This window comes from Phodopus roborovskii, unplaced genomic scaffold, assembly GCF_943737965.1.
Source record: "Phodopus roborovskii unplaced genomic scaffold, PHOROB, whole genome shotgun sequence".
Taxonomy (NCBI): Eukaryota; Metazoa; Chordata; class Mammalia; order Rodentia; family Cricetidae; genus Phodopus; species Phodopus roborovskii.
In genome coordinates this window covers 6418511-6440887 of record NW_026126514.1, presented here as the reverse complement: position 1 = coordinate 6440887, position 22377 = coordinate 6418511, and positions in this window count along the sequence as shown.

Genomic DNA, 22377 nt, shown 5'->3' with positions numbered 1-22377 from the left:
CAGTTAGGTCCTGAAGCATGTTATTTCATAACAATGGAAGAATCTTAGACAGCAGACAAGGATTCCGAAGCACCCTCAGTTCCTCCTCCTCTTTTGTTACCCTATTTGTCACCCAGGGAACAGACTCTGCCGATTGCCACCCACACTGTCTCTCACCCTCTTATATTTGAAGGTGCTGACCGTGACTCATTCTACACCTCGTCTTGCTTTCAAGCCTTCCTACACAATACACTCTTGCTACTACTTCAGGATTCAGCCTCAGCAGCATGACTCAGGCTGTTTCCATTATCCACATTATCTTTCCCCACTGGAGGACCATCACCTGCCCTCACTTCTACAGCAGCTGGATCTGGGTGAACACAAGGGCCATGGAGTCAATGACTGCTCTCTCTTGCTTGTTCGATTCTGAGGCGTTTCCAGCATTCCCACAGGGCACAGCTTGCCTGCCCTAGTTGCTTTTGCACAAGGTCAAATGTGAAATAGCCACATTTCAGAAACTGCTTTTGTAGAACCCACACAAATACCTCAGACACCAGTATTTGCAGAAGACAAAAGGCTAGTAAGTGCAGTTCCACTTGCTCTAAGAATCCGTCTTGGTTACCAGAGGCTATGTCTATTCCCGTAGATGTGAATGACACACACACACACACTCTCCTTCCCTCCCTGTCCCCCCTCTGTGTGTGTGTGTTAAAAGAGTGAAATAACTTTACAACCTTTTATTAAGTATTGTGTATTTGTGTGTGCATATAGTGTATATGTATGTATACACATGCTCATGAGTTTGTGTGCATGTATGTACATATGTATTATAAGCCAGCCATACTACATCAAATGACTTCTTTTATCACCTTCCACTTTTTCTTTGTGATAAGGTCTCTCACTGAACCCCGTGCTCACCGGTTGGCTAGACTGGCTGGTCAGTGAGCTTGAGGGACCTGCCTATGTCTCCCAACTCCTCCATAACCACACTTGGCTTTTCATATTGGTGCTGGGGATCCGCACTCAGGTCCTCAAGCTTGTGTAGCAGCCATTTCACTGACTGAGCCATCTCCCCAGCCCCCAGCATATTGTTACAGAAAACAGTGACATTCTCAAGATAGAAGATATTTTGATTGTATTTGCTTCCAATTCCTTACACGTCTTTCTCTTTCTCTTCCCACCCCCACGTGCCCTCTCCCTTAACCCTACGGAATGTTTTTATTAAGTTTCCACATTTGAAAGACACCCTATGATGCCTTTATGACTTTGGTTTATTTTACTTAACATGATGATCTTCTATTCCATCCTTTAATCTTGCCAATGACAATTTTTTTAAAATTAAGTGATGAAAAGTGTATCGCATGCTAACCAAATGTGCCACTAGAGTACTCAAACTCCATTGCATGTACAGATGTCTATCACAATGGTCTTTATCGGTTTACCTACTGGTGGGCACCAGGACTAATCCCAGGATGTGACTTTTGTGAAGAGGGCAGCATAAACAAGGGTTCAGGTATGTTGCTCATATGGTGCCTTGATTCTTTTGAGTGTATACCCAGAGGTGTTGGCTGCATTATATTTTAGTTCTAGGGTTTTTTGTTTGCTTGTTTTTTGTTTTTGTTTTTTGAGGCGTTTCCTCATTGAGTTCTAGTGTCTAACCCAATTAGCACTCCCTATAGTGTATAAAAGGTCCCTCACTATTTATTGTTTTCTTGAAGGATTCACATAATATCTTAAAGTAGATTTAGTTTTAACTTCCAGGATAGCTAAAGATGTTAAATGTTTTTCATGTCCGTTTTTGCCATTTGTATCTCTTCATTGGGCAGTGTCTGTTCAGTTCATTTGCCCACATTTGCATTTTATCCAAGCTTTGTCCTTCAAAATTGTCACTTTGGAAAATCTGTCTCTCTCCCCCCCAACACACACACACACACACACACACACACACACACACTTATATGAAAGATATTTTTGAAATTCATTTTTTTGGGAATTTTGAGAGCAAATTCATTTATTTTGGGTTTTTGTTTATGCTTTGAGAATTACATACACCATTTCTTGATCATATTTGACTCAATCACCCTTATCACCCCTCCAGCCTTCCCATAGGCTCTAATATTCCCTCTATATTATTAAATAACTCATTGAATTCAATTAATTCTGCCTGCATGCGCATGGACGTTGGGCCATCCACAGGAGTATATGCACACACACCCCAAAATGGCTTCCCTTCCTCCAATAGCCATCAGTTAGTTGCCAATAGTTCCTTGGCTTAGGGTATATTCTTAGGAGCCCTCCCCCATCCATGATGGAAGATTGCCTGGCATGATCTCCACAGCAAACATGAGTTCATACCCAGAACCTTGTCATGCCCGAAGATGCAATTCATGCATTCCTCTCTAGCCTTTGGCTTCTATATATTCCTTTTGCCTCCTAAACTGGGATGTCCATGAACCTTGGGTGGGAGTGGCTATAGCTGTCCCATTTAGGGCTGAGCACTCAATAGTCACTTATTAATATTTGAATCACTTATAAGCCTCTCCATTGACTGCCACCTGCAGTTGGAAGTTTGTCTCCTGCTTGCCAGTTTCCAAACATACATTAAGAGGCTTAATGTTAATTATAATTGTTTGGCTGATGGCTCAGTTTTCTTACTGGCCAGCTCCTCATATAAACTAACCCATTTCTAATATTCTATATTTTGCCATGAGGCTCACAGCTTGTTATCTTACATCTTGCTTCCCTGGCAGCTACATGGCTTCTCCCTGACTCTGCTTTCTTTCTTCCTCTTTTTCTTTCTTTCTTTCTTTCTTTCTTTCTTCCTTCCTTCCTTCCTTCCTTTCTTTCTTTCTCCCCCCTCTCTCTGTCTCTCTCCCTTCCTTCCTTCTTTCCTTCCTTTCTTTCTGTATTTTTGTTTGAATATCCCACCTGGCTCTGTCCTGCCTTGCCATTGGCCAAATTATATTTATTTGTCAACCAATAAAAGCAACACATATTCACAGCATAAAGGATATCCCACATTATCTCCCCTTTTCTGTCTAATTAAAAAGGGAAGATTTTAATTTTAACATAGTAAAGTTGCATACAGCAAAACAGTTATCAAGCAAGAATTAGTTACAATATTTAGTCTATTTGTATCTAGCAAAAATTTTTAAAAGAAAATATTCTATCATCTATCCTGTTTTGTGAGTATAAAGTTTTATAATTAATTTATATTTTATTCTAACTAAGGAAAATTATAATTACAAGTATCTAGTCATCAACTCCGTCAGAGACCCCTGAAAAAATAATATTACCTAAGTAAACAGGAAGTAAACAACTTCCAAAACTCTAGAAATGACAGCATTATCTGGCTGCCTGGACAGTCACCCAGAGTTCTTCTGTAACATTGGGGCATCCATTTTCAGAGTGTCTGGCAGGCTTCTCAGTGAAGCAGGAAATGTGAAGATCTGTTCTGCCTTATACTGGCAAAGCTCATCATTTGCTTTCTTCTTATTATTATTTTAAAATTTGTTTTCATTTGCTTTCTTCTGTGTCCTGTAGAATGTCTGGCAGACCCTTGCCTGAAGCAGGAACCCTGAAGGACCATCCCGTCTTGTCTTGGCAAGTTTAGCAGTCACTTTCTTACAGGTCCTGCATGTCCAGTTTATATAGCAGACAGCCAAGCAGTCCAGACGAGAGCAGTTTCTGGCCCAAATAGCTATCAAACTCCAAAAGGAGCCTCTCTGATGCCCAGCATCCTCTTGAAATAACTGGTGCTACTAGAAGCAGATGTGTCTCACTGTTGAGAAAAGTCTAAGTTCTTAAACTATTTTAAATGTCATATTCTGTAGGTTTTGAATTGTTTGAAGATTACCTATCCATATGAACTATGTCTCTGCATATCTAGAAAACCTAACTAACATGACTGTAAGTTTGACTACTATAGATTACTATTAATCTGTATTTATTAATTATACATTACATTTTAAAATGAGGTGCATAAACAGAATACCTTAAACAAGAGTAGAAATATAGTATAACAAAATTTACCTTAAATTTGTATTAAGCCAAAATCCATACCAATGTAAAGTATTCATTTCTATATCATAACCCCCCTTTTTAAGAAAGAGATTGACTATGACCACAACCCCTTTTAAATGAAAACAAAGATTTATAAACAATATTTGAGAATTTGGGTATAGTTTTCTAGACTACTTCTTACTGATTAGGTGCTGGGGCTCCTGAGAAATTTTAGAAATATATTCAAGTCATTCTGAGACCTAATATCAATTATAAATGTTTGGCCAATGGCTCAGGCATGTTACTGGCTAGCTCTCACAATTAAATTAACCCATTTCTAATATTCTATATTTTTCCATTAGGCCCATGGCTTGTTACCTCACATCTTACTTCCCTGGGAGCTACGTGGTGTCTCCCTGACTCCACCTCCTTTCTCTCCATATCTTTGTTTGAATTTCCCACCTGGCTCTATTCTGCCTTGCTATTGGCCAAATCAGCTTTATTTATCAACCAATTAAAGCAACACATATTTGCAGCATACAGAAGGACATCCCACATCAGCTACCCCCTATAAGGAGTATGGTTTTTTTCTCCCGACGCCAGTCTTGTCCCGCCGCCACGCCAGCCCCAATTAACACACTGAGACTCTGTATTAGATATAATTCTGTTGGCCAGGTACTAGTTTCTTATCAGCTAGCTCTGTCTTAAGTATTAACCCATTTCTATGTATTTCCACGTGGTCTTAACCAGAGAGAGGCAGCTGGCGATTCTGCCTTCTCCAGACTCTGACCCCTCCTTGCTACTTCCTCTTTCCCCTCATTGTCTCCTAGTCCCTCCTATCTTTCTTTCCTATTGGCCAACAGTGCTTTATTTATTATTCATTAACCAGTATGAGAAACATATATACACAATGACATCTCCCATCATCTCCTCTTTTCTGTCTAAAACAAAAGGAAGGTTTTGAACCTTAGCATAGCAAAATATATAACACAACAGTTATCAAGTAAGAATCATAGTTAACAATATTTAGTCCATTAACATTTAGCAAGATTAAAATAAACTATTCTATTATTTATTTTATATTTGTGAGTCTAAAGTTTTACATGTGTTTTATCTTGAAGTCTAACTAAGGAAAACTATAACCATAACTATCTGTCTTTAACTCCTTTAAAGACCACAGAAGGATAATATATAAACTCTAGAAATGACAGAGACATCTCGCCTTGTCAGTCACCTGAAGTTTTGTAATCTTCTATCTTCAGCCCATATGCCATAGTGTATCTTTCTGTGGCACTGACCACGCCCATTGGGGGGTGGAGCCATGGGTGGAAGTGACCTGTGGAAGGAGGTCTGAGGAAGAGCCAGAAAAAGCTCTCTTGCTGGCGGGACTTGGACAGGAGAGCATCCGATAAAACTTGCTGGTGTTCATCTGTCTAGATTGTAAGTTATTTCTCCCTGAATAAACATCTATTTGGCCTATTTGTTTATCCTGATCCTTATTTAACAGCAATAACCCCCTGTAAAAATAAGCATCTCTGACTAAGGCTGAGAGCATCACTAATCTCTGAGTGTAAACATGATATTTAAAGGGCAGTTTGGCATTTAGCAAAACAACAGATGTACATTCTCCTCAAGTGCCTACAGTCTCTACAGCCATTTATAGTAGTTAAGTATGAATTCCCTCCTGTGCCACAGGCCTCAAATTCCATCAAAAGACAGTTCATTAACCCACAACAGACATACCACATTGGCATTGCACTAGTAGTTATATCTCTCCTGACGTCTGGTATTGTAGTATGCAGGATCTACCACTGGGTGAATCCATGGATGACTTTTCTTCCCCTGTAGCCCTCATATTCTCCCAGCACTGTGAAAGTTAGCCAGTAAGGAGAACATTTCCAGGTCAGTGCCAGTTTGATTCTCTCTGTCTTCTTGAGTGAATTGCTGGCACAGTTGTTTAAAGTTCTGATTCCTCTTTCTCTAGCAGACAAAATTTATAGTATTAAGACCTCCAGGGTTCATTTTCAGTTGTACACCCTTTCCAAAACTAGTCCCACTCAACAAAATTGGCTTCTGTATGAAATCCTTGCTTAAGAAATCAAATCTAGAGCTGGTGAGAAGGTTTAGTCGATGGAGGCACAAGCCATAAAAGTTTGACAACCTGAATTTGATGCATGGTACTCTTGGCAGAAAGCTGTACACAGTGGCATGCATCTATAATCACAATATTCCTGCACTGAGATTGGTCACAGAGGCCCCAGAATCTCCCAGCTAGCCTGGAGCATGCACAAAGCTGCAGAGAGCAAGGGTGATCTTATTCCAACAAAGTAGAGAGTGAAAACTGATTCCAAGTAGACCTCTAATCTCCACCTGTAACACACCCCCCCCTACTAAATAAGTATTTTAAAAAGAAACCAAATCTACCTTCCCCAAAGATAGCAAACAAGTAGCCTTTGAATGTCATTCCAAAACTGCCTGGCTTGGTCCCTAGTACAAAACAGAAAGAAAAGAAACAGTTAAAAATGCAAACAAACCACATCTAGTTCCCTAATACATGATCTTCTTCTCCCCAGGGTGACAAATCCAAGTTATCTCAAAATTTCTTACATTGAAATTTTATCACTGAGTAAAGTGAGAGTTTACTTCTAATCAAGTCTACACATTTCTAATGCATTCTAGGACTTAACCTTTGAGCGTCTGCAACTTGGATAAACCTAGCACTCACTCTGCTAGGTACATAGCTTCGAGAGCTCCACTCTCGAACTGTGGGCAATGATGTCAGTATGTTTCACAGAGAAGGGTGAGGAAAAGAGACAGGGGAAAGAAAGGGAAATGTGGCTTCTCATTATTGAGACCAAAAGGAGTGCAGTACTATTGCATAATGCTAGGATGCAGGCTAAGAATGCCCTGGATTTATCCCAGCCAAGGTGTTTTAGTCAACTTCTCCAACCAGCATTGCTGAGGGCTGCTCCTTGGGCTAAGTCAAAGTGTATCAACTTTGTGATATTTGTCTTTCTACACACATGCACCCAGTATATTATCCACCAAAGGAAGCTGTCAGGAAAGAGTTCCAGATATGTGGCCTCAGAAGCCACCTGCACAGTGATAATGAGTACCAAGGGGACAAGGGGACAAAGATGGAGAAGCTGTTATTTTTGCTGCTAGCGACATCAACATCAATGACGATGATGATGGTGATGATGTCAACACAACTGCCATCTAGACTAAGAAATAGAAGCTATTATACCAAGTGCCTTGCATGCATCGCATCATCTAATTCTTATTTGTTGAGTACCCACTCTATGTCAGGCCAGTTCCTGAGGCAGGTCCTCTGTGATGTCTGTGCACCATCTTTGCTCCCAAAAATGGGTTTCTGTTGAGAGTTGTCCCGTGACAAGTGTTAAAAATAGAAAATTGAAATTCTTGTGTTTCTACACTCTAATGATGAATTGTGTGAGTTAAAAAGAACCCCTAAAACTCAAAATGGCAAAGAGGGGGAAACTGTACAGTCTCCTCCACTCTTGTTTATTTTATTTTTGTTTATTTGAGATAGTCTTTTGTTTGTTTAATATTTTTCTTATTTTACATATCGATCCCAGTTCCCTCTCCCTCCCATCCTCCTATGCCCTCCACAGAGCCTCCCATCCCATCCCCTACCCACTCCCCAGGGAGGGTGAGGCCTTCCATGAGGGATTATCAAAATGAGACAGAGTCTTAAAGTTTAGAACATACTGGTCTCAAACAACTATTTTCCTCCCTGTCTCGGTAAGTGCAGGGATCAGGAGATCAGAAAATTACACCTGACACTTTACCTTTGACTTGGTGAATTCCTACTCATCCTTCAAAATCCAGTTCAAATATTACCAGCATAGAGTTTTTCACACAATAAAAATGGAAGAAAAGTCAGGGAACTATCTTAAACAGGTAAAGTTAAGCTAATATTAATGTAACAACAAATGCAGATAAGTGTGTGCCAGTCTCTCAGGACATTCAATGCTGCTCCCTCTACCTCAAAATTGGCATTCTCCATGGGTAGAAGATGGGCATCATTCCCACAAAGAACTGCTTTATACATGGACTATGGAAAGCCAGGTGATGTTTCTTAAACACAACATTAAATGCTATCATGAGATTATTAAAGCATCAGTTTTGTTCAGTCACCATAATAATTAGGATACTCCAAAATCATAGTAATTAGTTGATGAATGATGTTAAATATCTCAACAATGATCTTATTTCATTATGAAAAAGTTCAAATACAAAGCTTAAAGGATTTTTACAATGGTTGTCCATTTATCCACATCTAGATTTTACTATCACATAATTACTATACTTTTCTTACAATACACAAATTTGTTACCTATTTCTATCCATTTTTATCTTTTAAAGCATTTCAAAGAGTTAACTATAACTATTAGTACAATAAGAGCATCATTAATTGTAGTTCAATTTTTAAATGTTCCATTTTAAAGTAACATTTGCACACAATGAATACATAGATAAGTTCACTGAACTCTGAGAAATGCACACTCTTGCATAGCCCAAGTCCCAGGATATGGAGCATTAGCCAGCAAGTTCCATCATTGCAGTTAATTTGTGCCATTCCCTATCAATGTCTGACTCCAGTATAACTCTCTCAACTTACTATATTCACTTCCTCTTACTAATAAAGTGCCCAGATTCTATGAAATAAGATACAATTTGCTTGTAATTAATCCAACTAGATTAAATTTTGCTTTACACCTGTCACTGATGTCTGCTAAGGAAAATAAGGCTAGCTGTATGGTCATCAAATTATCTTCCCCCCCTCAGAGTTTCATTCTCTAGTTCCCCTGCTCACCAGGAATTTATGGCAATCCTTATGCCTCCACCATAATTCTGGAATTACAGGAAAGAACCCCCACACTTGGATGTTAATGACAGTCTTTGCAAGATTACTAAATGAAATACATCATCCAAATATCACACTTTGCATGTAGACATTTGTCTATAAAAACTAAAGTCTAAAACATAAATTTCATTGTCTATATCATTTAGCATCTACAGCATGATGTTACATATACATAGAGATTATAAAATGATTACTATAGTGAAGTAAGTAAACATATTCAACATCTTCAAATTTTCATTGTGTGTGTGTGTACATTTAAAAAAATTCTTGCTGTAATGTACTACTATGTGGTATTATACACCCGTTGTGTATTAGGCCTATGGATTTGTTCATCTATATATCTTCTACTTTGTTTCCTTTAATATATATTTCTCTGTTTCCTCACCCCACCCCCCAAAATTACTGATTTATTTTCTGTCTCTGTATACTTCCATTTATATGAATGGCATAAATCAAAGTCATGTAGGAAAACTTAGTTTCATACTCCATGTCTTGGAGATGATGATGAGAAAAGGAAGTTGTCCATACCCCTCAGCTTACTTCTCTCTAAGGCATCTTCCCACCTCTTTCAACACCAGGCTTTTTGCCATCTTACCTCAGTGTTGGAAATAACCCAAGAACTGCCTTTCACTTGGGTGGTATGATGAGTTGGTCCTAAGAAAAGGATGTTTAATGAAAAGAAAGCTCATGTAGCTAAACTAGAATGGGGAAGGAGGCAGGCGTGTATGTGTTGATGTGGGTTTGGACTGGAAAACCACTGGTGGAGAGAAAGAAGCATAAAGGCAGCATTAATATCGGAGAAGCATTTAAAAAGAGTGCCTTTGTTGTCTTATATAGTTATCTTCCAGTAGCTTCTTTTCAGTCCCTGCGTGCTGAGAACTGCTTGGACATCCCACAATCAATTTGGGATTTGTCCTCTATACGCAGTACACTCACGTAACATGAATAATACAAACCCAGAGACAGATATTGGGGTCCAAGCTGGAGATCAGAGAAGCAAAGCAGCTGGCTACTAGAGAGTTCTCATCTCTATCAATTCTCAGATCAAAGGAGCAATCCACCAAAGCTCATATGGCATCTCCAGACTACATTGCTCTCCACCAAGACTCAGAGACTGCATTGAGTTCCTTATATTCTCTTTAGTGCTGGAATTAAAGATGTGAACTCTAGTTCTCTTTTAGACTGATTTACTCTTGCATAGGTCAGGGTGGACTTGAACTCAGAAAGATCAATCTGCCTGTCTCCTGAGTCCTGGCATTGAAGGTGTGTGCCACCACTGCCCAGCTTCTACAGCTATTTAGTATGGCTGGCTTTGAATTCTGATCCTTCAGGCAATCTTTATTAAATCATAAATAATATATCACCACACACTCACCAAGACCCAGGAACTCTGGCTTTTCTCACTACCATCAGGGTGTAGAGTTGCTCACTGTTCCAGCCAGAGAGCAGAATAGGTAAACAATGAAGCCAAAGCATACTAGCATCACACAGTTCTGCAATCCCTCTGTGGCTAGCAAAACCATTTCTTAAAGGTAGAAAACTATAGACTTCCATTGCATATCCATTTTCAACATCATAGCTTAACATGCACACCAGTTCTAATGAATATAACCAATTGCTAATTGAGCTATGAATCATCTGCCTTTGTAACTATTCTGAATAGACACTATAATATACATTATGGATGTCTGTATATACAATGTTGTAATTATTCAACGAACCTACTTTCAGTTTTTGAATTGATTATCAGGTTAATTAATGCACCAATTGGGAACAATGATACCACTCAAAGTCATCAAACACCCAAGTTGGATACATTAAAAAATGATTCATCTCAGTTACCCAGTCTCTGCCTTTTGAAAGTACAATGATTCTTCTTTTATTTCAGGCAAAACTGTTGGAAATGAATTCTTGTTTCATTAATGTATTTCAAAGCAATTCCTGGCAGAAAAATGTTACAATCACAGAGTTCAATTTTAATTCTGTATCTTCAGTCAGCCTCCCCCTTATTCCCACCATCTCCACCCCCACAACCACTCTCTTCAACACAGAACACCTTGGTTTCTTGTATTTCAGACATTCTCAAAGAGTCAATGAAATGATACTGTCCCAGTTGAATCTCAGAAATAGAAGGCTTTATGTAATGTAGGGATTATGGAATCAACTGAACTCCTTATATGATATTGTGAGCTCATAGAAAGTAGTTGATGAGCCACAAGTTAATGGGAAAATGAAAGCCAATGGAAACTTCACAACAACAATCTCTGCTCCCAAAGGACTTTTAGTCAATTTGTGTAGTCAGAAAGCACTTGGATATGTAAAGAATACTCTGAGAACAACTTCTCAAGACATGCAAACACACTTAGTACCAGTCTAGAGGGGCCAATGAGCAATCCTAGAACTATTCTAGAACCAGAGCAAAGTCAGTCTTAAAAAAATTGCTCAAGGAAGGGAATTTTGAATTGTATTTAACAATAGAATATGGTAGTAAAAGATACAGAAAGAGAAAGAAGGAAAGAGGGAAAGGCAGTTAAGATATTGGAGCAAATATTTCATTAATAAATAGCAAAATGGAAGGATGGTGAGGTGTGGTAAAAGGGAAAGGCCTCGAAAAATCTTGAACATATTTGTGTTTATAAAGAATCATGAGAAAAGAAAGTTATTTCTTTTTGTTGACATTGGGTCAGCTGACTGGTCTTAATCCTGACACTTCTCATTGGCCATGTGACTTTACATAACTCTAACTCTCTTCTGTATCTCTGAGATAGGAAGCATACAAGTGCTGATTTTCTAGAGCAGGGCTCCTGTCCCTAGCTCAGCAGCATGGCCCCTAGGTTCTCAAGCTCCATACCAGACTGAGTCAAACACCAATGCTCTAGTTTAACACCCCTCAGGTGATGCTATCATTTGTTAATATTTGAGAACCACTCAAATTGGTGTTAGATACTTACAAGCCAAGGAGGTGTCTCCCATATACTGGTGTAGGACTGGAACAAATTAAGTTTTCCATAATTGACTAGGATTTGGTATTAGAGGTGGTAGTGTAATCACCTTCATTTAGCATATTAGGGATGTAAATTAGACAGTCTGGCATGACATCTGTCACTCTATCATCACCAGGATTAAATCAGCTGATTTGACTATCTATGTGGCTGTTGCCTTTCTCCTTACTACTCCACATGTGTCCATCCCAGAATTGCACTTTTAGCGTAAGAATTTGATCTTCTCTATGGAATAAAATTGATCTTCAATCAAGAGTACATGAGTAACTGTGCTTTTCTGCTAGAAGTTCCATACAAGCCCTTCAAAGTAGATCAGGAAGGTTGCACCCCACTGGGCCACCAAGTGGAGCACCCTGTTTTCAAAACAGTAAAAACTCTTGGTGGTAGTCCCCAAGCAAGTAACACGGTGCTTGTTTTCTAAGTCACTGAAACACAATTCTGGACATAACAACAGGTCAGTTATCTGTGTCAAAGGCTTAACATAGATTCTCAGAAAGTAATGAAACTGACCCAGAAAATAAAACAAAAAGCAATTAGTTTCACTTTGCATTGGTGGTTCAAGGTTACCATTCTGGCCCTGATATCATCTAATACTTGTGGTCAATTTTGATGCCAAATGCTTTAGGACTTGGAAGCCATGATTGTCTTGTTTCTGTGATGGTGGATAATAGCTTCCCTCCCCTGCTCCACTTTGGGAGGCATTCCCGCAGTATAAAAGAATAAAGTGAGATCAAACTCTGATTTGTGGATAAAGGAGCAAGACAACAAAATGGAGTCCAAATAATACTATATAATTTTATGGTCTTTCTGTCAGTTTATTCATGACTGCAGTATCCCAGTCCTAAGGCTATAGCCAAAAGCTCTTAGGACATATTAACCAGATTTCCTTATAACTAAATAAAAATGATACCTGTGATAAGTAATGGGAAGAAATATATGGTATTATGTGAACCCAGAAAATGGAATTAGAACCAGGTTTTAATTTTGGGGAATGTTTTTCTGAGGAAGTAAATTGGATTAGAGATATATAGTAGGCAGGATTCTAAAGTAACCCCTGAGTTTGGCCCTTTGGCTTTGTGTCTGTGCAATCTCTTCTTTAGGCAGAGTATACAATGGTGAAGTGAACTCAGCCATGATCTGACTGTATGTACTCAATAGACCAAGTAGCTAACATTAGAGATGGGGAGGAACTGATTAGGAAAAGCAAGGTAATGTTGATACAACTTTGTGACTGTTTAAAGCTAATGGTGTAGGGGGAGGAAATATCAAAGACTACACCTCCAACTCCATCTTTGCTCTTTTTGGAGGATGCTCAGACAGAGGTTGGATATTGGAGGATTTAGGAACATGGACTTTTTGTTTTTTGTTGCCTAGGGAGCGAAGTAAAGGGAGAAGACAAGAGGCTACTATCTGAATTTTGTTGGACTCTCCCACATGATGCCTGGTAAAGGAGCACAGGGGGCAAAGTTGCAGCCAGAGAAAGAAGGAACCCAGCAGTAAATTAGTGTCTCTCTTGGGTGGTGAAGGTTATCTTCCTCATCAACATTACTTGGACACCTTCCTTGGTTGGCTGGAAGCAGCTGAACTCTCTCCTTTCACTTTTCCTCTAGTTCCCTCAACTCAAAACTCAGAGAACACAGTAGGCACTGGCCCAATAGTTCCTAAGAAATATTAGGAGGGAATAAATGTGGAGACCTAGTTCCTTCAAGCACATAAATAAATAAGCTAAGTGCAGGATACTGTCTCATTAGGTAGAAGGCAAATATACAGCTACGTGACTAAAAGAGTTCAAAAGCCATTTCAGCAGCTTCTGCTGTTGAAATATGCTTGATCAAATGTTTAATCTCTCAGAGATTTGGAGCACTGATAACGAAATGAGCCATTTGGGCCCCACATTACAATCAGAAGTTAATTATTGCTCATGCCTTTGGTGTTCCTTGTTTCACATTCTTCAAGAAGGTGAACTCCTAAGGAAAACAGTCTTGGGGAAGATTGCTGACTTCTTCAAAGATTGCATAATGAACACACTGCATTTATTATCTGCCTCTGACCAAAAATCCAGTAGCTATTAGATTTCTTAGGACTGAGTCTTACAATTTCTTGATGCCTCATTGGCTTTTTAGAAGATGACAAGTATAACCAGACAAGCTAACTCAATTGAGACCTCTTGGGAAACAAGTATAAGAAAACCTACCCAGACCCTGCAGAAAAACCACTTTGCCATTGTGAGCCACAACCCCCAATGAACATGCTTGTGTTCGTTTTCCAGCTGCTGTGACAAGTCACCAAAACCACATGGGTAAAATATCTAGATGATGTATGACCTCACAGTTCTAGATTCTAGGGGCAACAGTCCAACACAAAGTGTGAACAGGGCTCTACTTGCTCCAGAGTTATCCCTATAACTCTGTTCTTTGTCTAGATGCTAGTAGATCTAGACAGTTCTCTTCCCCTGCTACCCATCTCTCTCTCTCTCTCTCTCTCTCTCTCTCTCTCTTTCTCTTTGTGTGTGTCTCCCACAAAAGGCAACTGCCACTGGACTCATATCCCACCTGGGAATTCCAGCCTGAGTTCTTCTAAACTTCGGTCTCTTAATTAAATCTACAAAATCTACAAAATCTTTATTCAAAGTTAGGTGACCTTCTGAGTTCTGGATGGGTATACCTTCTGGCCAGCATTCAGCTATTCAAAACCCCATAACAGTTCTAAGGTAAGCAAGCCCAATTACTTTTATGTAAGAGATAGGAAAACCCTGATTTTCCAGAATATATTAAATAGTTGTCTAGAATAATGAGGACCTTGACTCTAAACTTACCTCCCCAAATAGCCTAATCTGCTATTAAATAATAACCCATGTGTTTGGGAAATATAGCCCATGCTATCATTCATGCTTAAATGAGATATAAAGTATAGTCAAGACTAACTCAGCTTATAAATTCATCAGACTATACAACCCTCTCTGACTAGTGTTCCAGAATGCAGTATTGGGGAATTATATATGGCCAGAGAGAGGCTTGTGGCATAGAGGTGCCTGTGATGCTGAAGAAAACAAGTGACCAACCTGCCTGCTATTAAGCTTCTGCCAGGAGGCAGTGCTTTATCTTTTTCTATGGAGCCCAAAGATAGCACCATGATGTATCTATCATGCTCCCTTTTGCCAAATAAGCTGTGGTATCCCAAAAAAGACTGATTGACTTGAACGTGGTCTTCTGTGATTCATAACATTTCTAACAACATCAAAGACACATAGCAAGGAGCATAGCTCAGAGACTATAATAAAATCACAAAGATATGAGCATATGAGTCACTGCTAAAAACCAGTTATGGTGTCTTAATAGGGGGAAGTGAAGACTGAAACCTCTTAGGCCAATGAGAATGGCACTGCCTAGAAACTCAACACAAGGCAGCTTGGCTCATACTGATTGTATCAGCAGGCTTCTAGCACATGTCTCAGAAGGGTGGGATCAGTTATTCTGGATGAGGAAGAAAAGCTTAGTTTAACTGAAAATCAGAGTGTATGTCCTCACACTTGGGTTGAGAACAGCATTTTTGATTCTGTGTCCATTGGAACTGGCCATGCCATTCCCCCCCCCCCCAGAAGACTGAATAAGGTCCCCAAGTACTGGCACCTTCATGAAGGAATGCTTAAGTGAGACATAAGAGCATAGAACCCATACTCCTTTCTCTGCTTGAACAAAAGATAAAGGCAAGGCTGCACACCACCACCACCGTGCTCAATTTTCTAAGGTTGCAGCACACACGTGGCATTCCTTAGTCTAGAAAATATAGTGTCCTCCACCCTACAAGTGAAGCCAAAGCTCTTGTCTTGATGAAAACCAGGGTTGTTACATTATTCATACATAGATCTGCAAGACTACCCAGAAAACACATGATGCTACATTACATCTGACATGTTTTTCCAGTCCTTTTGAAATGTCACTTAAATTCTGAAGTAACAAAAGAAAAATGTTGGTTTCCCTTACATTAACTCAGTCACCCCATGATAATGAATGAACACATACTATGTACTAGGGTAGACACAGGTTACAGAAGAGGCAGATGTCGCTATAGAGGCGGGAACTTTTCACAGCAGAGTCTTGGGAACCAGAGATGCTAGCTCTCAAATCTTCAGAGGCCTTCCTCAGAGCCCACCCTTCTCAACTCATCCATCTTCATTGTTCTCTGCCAAAGCTTCAGGAAATGGCTTGAGGAGAGGATGGGAAACAATTTTGCCTAAATTCATCTTTATATCTGCTTGCTAATTATAGAAATCAGCCTCTTTTAGTGTATAAAAGTTTTTCTTTCTATCAGTGGATGTTGTGGGAGATCATGTATGTGCTACTGAGCAGCTCAGTTTCTCATTCTGTTCCTGGCGAGGTGTACAACTTACATCATAGCCAAACAAACCTTTCACGGTCCCAGGAGCCAAACACGCCAATGTTAGATGAAAGCAAAGGTCCCGCGGTTCCTTGGGATGGGAGAAAGCCACAGTGAAGACAATAGCATGTTCTATTCACTGAGCATTTAACATGTGCACGTCACTGTTTCAAAGGCTTCCCCCGTGTAGTCTCATTTGGCTTCACAGCATAATCCAAGACTTGCTATCAGAATTCTCATTATAAAGATAAAGTGTTGAGGCCATGGGGGTTAAATAACATGCCTGTGATTACCCAGCTAAAATGTGGCAAACTATGCCTTATGCCTCTAGACCACTGCAAGTACACAGATAAGAGATGGGCTGTGGTCAAAGATGTAGCTGTGAAGTAGAGGTAATCAGAACTTCAAATGGCTTATCCCTCCCCCAACTTACTGTTTTCAAGGATTTTTAATACTTGCACTGCTTAGTTTCCCATATTCTGTAAAGGAGCCATATAGTTCTCTGAATCTTTAGGTGACTGTCAATCTATAGCACACAACACATGCTCACCAATAACGTGCTGAATGAATGAACAAATAAATGAATGATGGATTGTTACATGAGTCCAGGCAGGAGGAGAGCATGGGCAATTTCAGGATCTGATCTGTTGCCTGCACAGTGAAGACACTTGTCACTGAAAGGCTTTGTCCTCCTACAGCGAAGGTGTAGATGGGACAAGTTTAACTCATTTTCTTCCCATATCTGAGTTTCCAATGAGTTCCTTACTTCAGACATATTCTAGAATATGTGGGAGCACTTTAGGGAAACAAAAGAGAGAGAACTCAAGAGGAATGCACTCAGTTTGGGAGCCTCATACAGATTGCAGTCCTACAGTGACTTCCCTGGAATGTAATGCCACTTGCCTTGATGCATGTTCACGAAGCCACTAGCTCCCTAAAGTATCTTCACAGCTCAAGGCAATGCATGCTCAGTGTTTGCATGCTTGGATTGTTCTCCCAGAGCAGAGGGAAAAGTCATCCATAGGAAAAAAAAATATATGCTAGAGAAGTTCTTGGTAGTAATGGTACTGTCACTGAGCATAATAGAAAAATGTAAAAGATAAATTTCTTCCAGTTTCTGTGGCCTTTTATCTGACAACCCAGAGTAGAGTGTTAAAAACTGATAAGCAGATTTTCTTCTCAGTCAAATAAAACATCAGAGAGTGGCCATGCTTATGTTATCTAAAATAAAAGGCCTGGCTTTTGCAAAATGTAGGTCTACTCAAGCTGTCACTGTTCATCTTCTCAGAAGCTGACTTAGCTGTTTTCTCACCTTTGCACAAAGATCTCATAGAACACTCTTGTTTTTTTCTCACCTTTGCACAAAGATCTCATAGAACACTCTTGTTTTTTCATTTGTATTTTGATATAAAAGCTCCTGCCAGCAACTAACTCCTCTGCATTCTTCAAGGAGGGATGTAGACTTCACCTAAGGAGCCTCTTCCTGGTTCAGTCACATCACATCAGCAAGGTCTTTGGGATGAACAAATATTTTGGACAGATTCAAGCTTACCATGATTTCTGAAGAAGCTGAGGTGACCTTTCAGAAACTTAGATTTCCTTTGTGTGCTCTGTAGAATACAACTTTTCCCTTTCCCTCATCTCCATCCTTCCTCTCATGGTACAGAATGGACATCATCCAAAGGACAGAGAACAGATGTTTCACAAGGAGGGCTGTCCCCAACCTTTCAAAGACAGTTTTCTGCTGGCCTCCCACATCCAACTTTCTAAGGTCAGGTGCCGCCATGGTAGAGCAAAGGGCCAGTAAAGATAGCCAGCATGACTTCTTTGAAGTAAAGGAGGGCTATGTAATACACAGGGTCTCCCTGCTCAGTCTCTGGAACTCTTAGATATTCTTGTCAGAGTTTCATTTGTGTGTGTGTGTGTGTGTGTGTGTGTGTGTGTGTGTGTGTGTGTGTGTGTTTTAAAGCTTAAATTGTTTTACTATTTGATCACCTTTATTCATTTATTGTGCATTGGTGCATTGTGTGGGAATGTATGTGTGCATGCACACACCTACACATCATACACCACAGCATACATGTGGAGAGATGACTTGCTAGTGGGACTCTGTTCTCTACTTCCACAAGTGGGTCCAAGGATATGACTCAGGTGGCCAGGCAGGCAGTGAGACACCTTTACATGCCGAACCATCTGGCCCACTCTTGTCAGAATTTCTTGATAATGCTGTTTACTTCACTGACCACTTCATGGCTTTGTTTTTGCTGTGTTTTAGTTTGTCCTGGTAAGTTTGTTTTACTGACCTCCATCTTGTCCGACTTGCTGCAGACTTGTTTCGAGAAGTTGAGGAACCGTGGATAGCTCCACATTTGAAAAGTGTTTACCACCATCCTTATCATGTGTTCAACATCTAGAGAAAATTAACCCAGGAAAAACAGTTTAGACCAGTGGTTCTCATCCTTCCAAATGCAAGACCTTCAATACTGTTCCTCATGTTGTTGTGACCCCCCCCCCAACTACAAAATTATTTCATCACTGCTTCAAAACTGAAATTTTGCTACTGTTATAAATTATAATGTAAACATCCAAAATTCAACCCCCCAAAGGGATCAAAACCCACAGGATGAGAACTGCTGATTTGGAGTCATTGCCCTAATAAATGATTCTCATTCATACAGAAATCTCACCATCAACAAACCTTTCCAATGGGGCCTATGTCACTCCATTTTATTGCCTTTTCTTCCTGGCACCCATCACCTGTTTTTGATTTTTATATTTTACTTTTATCTTTTTAATGACAACATAAAGTAAAATGCATCCTGATTTATAAACAGAGCCACAGGAAGTAAACAATAACTAACTAGAATAATAAAATAAACTGTGACAGAGTCAGTAATAAGTGATGACAACTGGGGGTGGGTTAGGACCAGCTCACAGCCTGCAGATTGGAGGCTTACAGCTGCACCTGAACACAGAAAACCCTAACTGGACAACTGTCAGGGTTAGGTCTCATTTCTTCTCAGTTCCCGTGAGGAGAAGAAGATCATATTTCATTCCTTCATGTCCTTCTCCTATTTTTGTTTTCAGAAGGGAGGTTGTCCATTCCATTCACAAATTAATAAAAGAGTTTTAGCTGTTGAAGGGACAGAAAGAAAAATTTGCCTTTGAAAGGCCTGTTACTAAAACCAGATGTTGCAACTCACTAAAATATCCACCAATTTATGAAACACAGCATATAAAGAAGCGAGAAAGGGGGGCTGTTGCCACGCCCAAGGGCCTGCGTTCAGTGCCTGGGACCCCATGGTGGTAGGAGGGAAACACCTGCATGCTGTGGCCTGTGCATGTCTACACCCTCACTGATGCACACACACTGACCTACACCGAACGGATAAGATGTAAGACACGAGTGAGGAACAAAATAAGAAAACTTGAGGCAGAAGTCAGTGTGTGTGAGACCTGCTCACAGCTCTACCATCATCTGTTGTCAAGAAGTTGCCAACAGAAATGCCACTTAAGAGAAGCAAACATAAAGGGAGGGAGGGGAATTGGGACTGGAATGTAATAATAATAATAATAATAATAATAACAACAACAACAACAAATGAAATTAAATCAATAGACAAGGAAAGAGAAGCAAACATGAGCATTATATTCAACCCCTCAAAAGTGAGGAACGAACTCTGAAGGAGGTAAGTGGAGGCAGCCATTGAGGTGTCTCCAGACATTAGAATTACCCCGGGTAAGATGGTAATGCCTGCTTTTGTCTGCAGAGATCAATAGACTCCGGGAATGTGCTAAGGGATGCGAGTCCCATATATTTCTGATGTGAAGCTGGATTTTCAGATCGTGTTGGCCCACTAACCCACTGCATTTTCCTTTTATTTGCGCCTATATATTTGAAAAGGGGGGAGGGGCACATACCCAAGTTTACTTTTTTAAAACTAAATAACGCTGCCTTGTGGCACTCATATTGTATCTATTACACATTTCACTTCAAAACCTCATCTCCCCTAAACCCTCTTCAATGCGCTTGAAGTAGCACCGCCAAAGGAAAGGAATTTTCTATTTAACTAGAGCACTGACATTCTGTTACACAATTCGATCTTATCTATTTACCTGCTCTCAAAAACACAAGACACTAAACACGAATCGCTGAATGCATCGAGTCTGCGGTGCCATAGGTGTCTGAATGCAGCCGTAGCTTCCCTCTCACTCATCAGTGTAATTGTTGCCATGTTATTCCATTTTTTGATTAGTCTAGTCCCTCAAGCTCAATGCTTTTTTCTGGCCCAACGTTCTTCTGCTGGTTGTCATGGTGACTGAATTGTTAGAGAGGAGAAAGGCTCTGTTGTCTGTCATTGTTCTGTTGTGGTTTAGGTAACGCAGGAGGCAACACAAGTGAAGTGGATGGACCTTTTTTGCTCTGCATCATTTCATAGTATTGAAAAATCTCACATAAAAAAGGAGCAAATAGGCCCAACCAAAGAAATAACCAAGCTTTTTCTAAAGGGAAGTGCACATTATTATAAAGAGGCAAAATGGCACTAATGATGAACTCAGTAGTCTATGAAAAATGCTGCTGGGTGTTACATTTATTACTAGAGAACAATCACTGCAACTTAAATATCACATGCAACACCCACCATTTTGCAATTTAGAGTAAATATAGTTTTTAACTATACAATTGTCACATAGACTCTTGGACTCGGGAGGCTGCACTATTTTAACCTTATGTTCTGTTTAACCTGGAGATACCATGTTAGACATCAAGACTGAAGCAGTATTAGGTGTTGGGAAAATTGTCCTTAGGTGATTACATAGTGTTATGGTAACATTCTTCTTTGGAAATGTAAAGATGATTTTTTTTTTTAAAAAAAAAATTGAAAGCTAACTACAAAGGGTTTCTATTCAAATGGTAGAAAAAGTCTTTTTGAAGGTAAGTAATTTAAGTACAGTCCCATCTCTATTTATCAATTTTCCTGATTTTTAGAATTAGGAAATGCAAGTATGTAATATCTATAGATGATGAGTGCATACCTTAGGATAATTAATAATGGCTCCCGTAAACACAGCTTCATTAGACACACACCCTACCTAATCAGTAATGACTTGCATTAGTAATAATATAATTTTTCACTATAAACATCTTTTTCTAAAATTTAGAATGATATATTTTTATTTAGCTATTTCATTTAATTAGCTAAAGGATGCAAAGTTTTAAGTAAGTGTCATTTAGCAAAAATATTATTTGAAAATAAGAAGGATAAAAAGGTTTCCTGTGAAAATATTTCTGTGTCTGAAGCCTACCCATCTAGCTCTCTTTGACTTCTTAGTGTGTAACTATTGCTTTAGGGATTTTTGTTTGTTATTTTTGTAGCTTTCCACAATTCCCTTATGCAAGATTTGAGACACTTATTTCACTTCTTGCTTGCACTCAGCATCGTACTGGTCACACGGCTGTGTGCTTCTCAATAACTTCATACTTGATTATAATTTTGTCCCGGAACACACCACCCTTTCTGCTTTCATTTCTTCTTTTGCAACAGCATAGTATTCCGCTGCTGGGTGAACTGTAATTTATTTAGTTAATCCCTTTTGATGGACATTTGGACTGTTCTCTATATTTTCTTTTTAAATAAACATGTGTCATTTTTGTCTCTCATATATGCAAAAATATGTGAAAGATAAAATCCCAGAACTGAAATTTCTAGGTTAAAGAATATATTTGCATTTTTAATTTTGATGAAAATTGTTAAATTCCCTTCTATGGAGGTTCATTCCAATTCACACTCCTATCAAGGGTAGAGAAAGTACCTGTTTTCCTATTCCTTGCCAACAAAGGGTAAATTAAACTCTTGAAATTTGCTGATCTGTTAATAAGAAACAGCATTATGTTATCATTTTAAGTTCTGTTCTTGGTCAAATGTTGCTTTCTGGCCTATAGAGTCAATTTTTATGTTAATCTCTCTAATAGATTTTTTAATTCTTATTTCTTGAGGGGTGTTAATTTTTGTATTTTGGGAATTATGCATTTGACTATGTTATGAGTTGCAAATATTTTCTTGAGTTCCTTTTAGGCTAACAATGGTTTTAATATAGTCATAGCAGTGTTTTATGTTTTGTGCC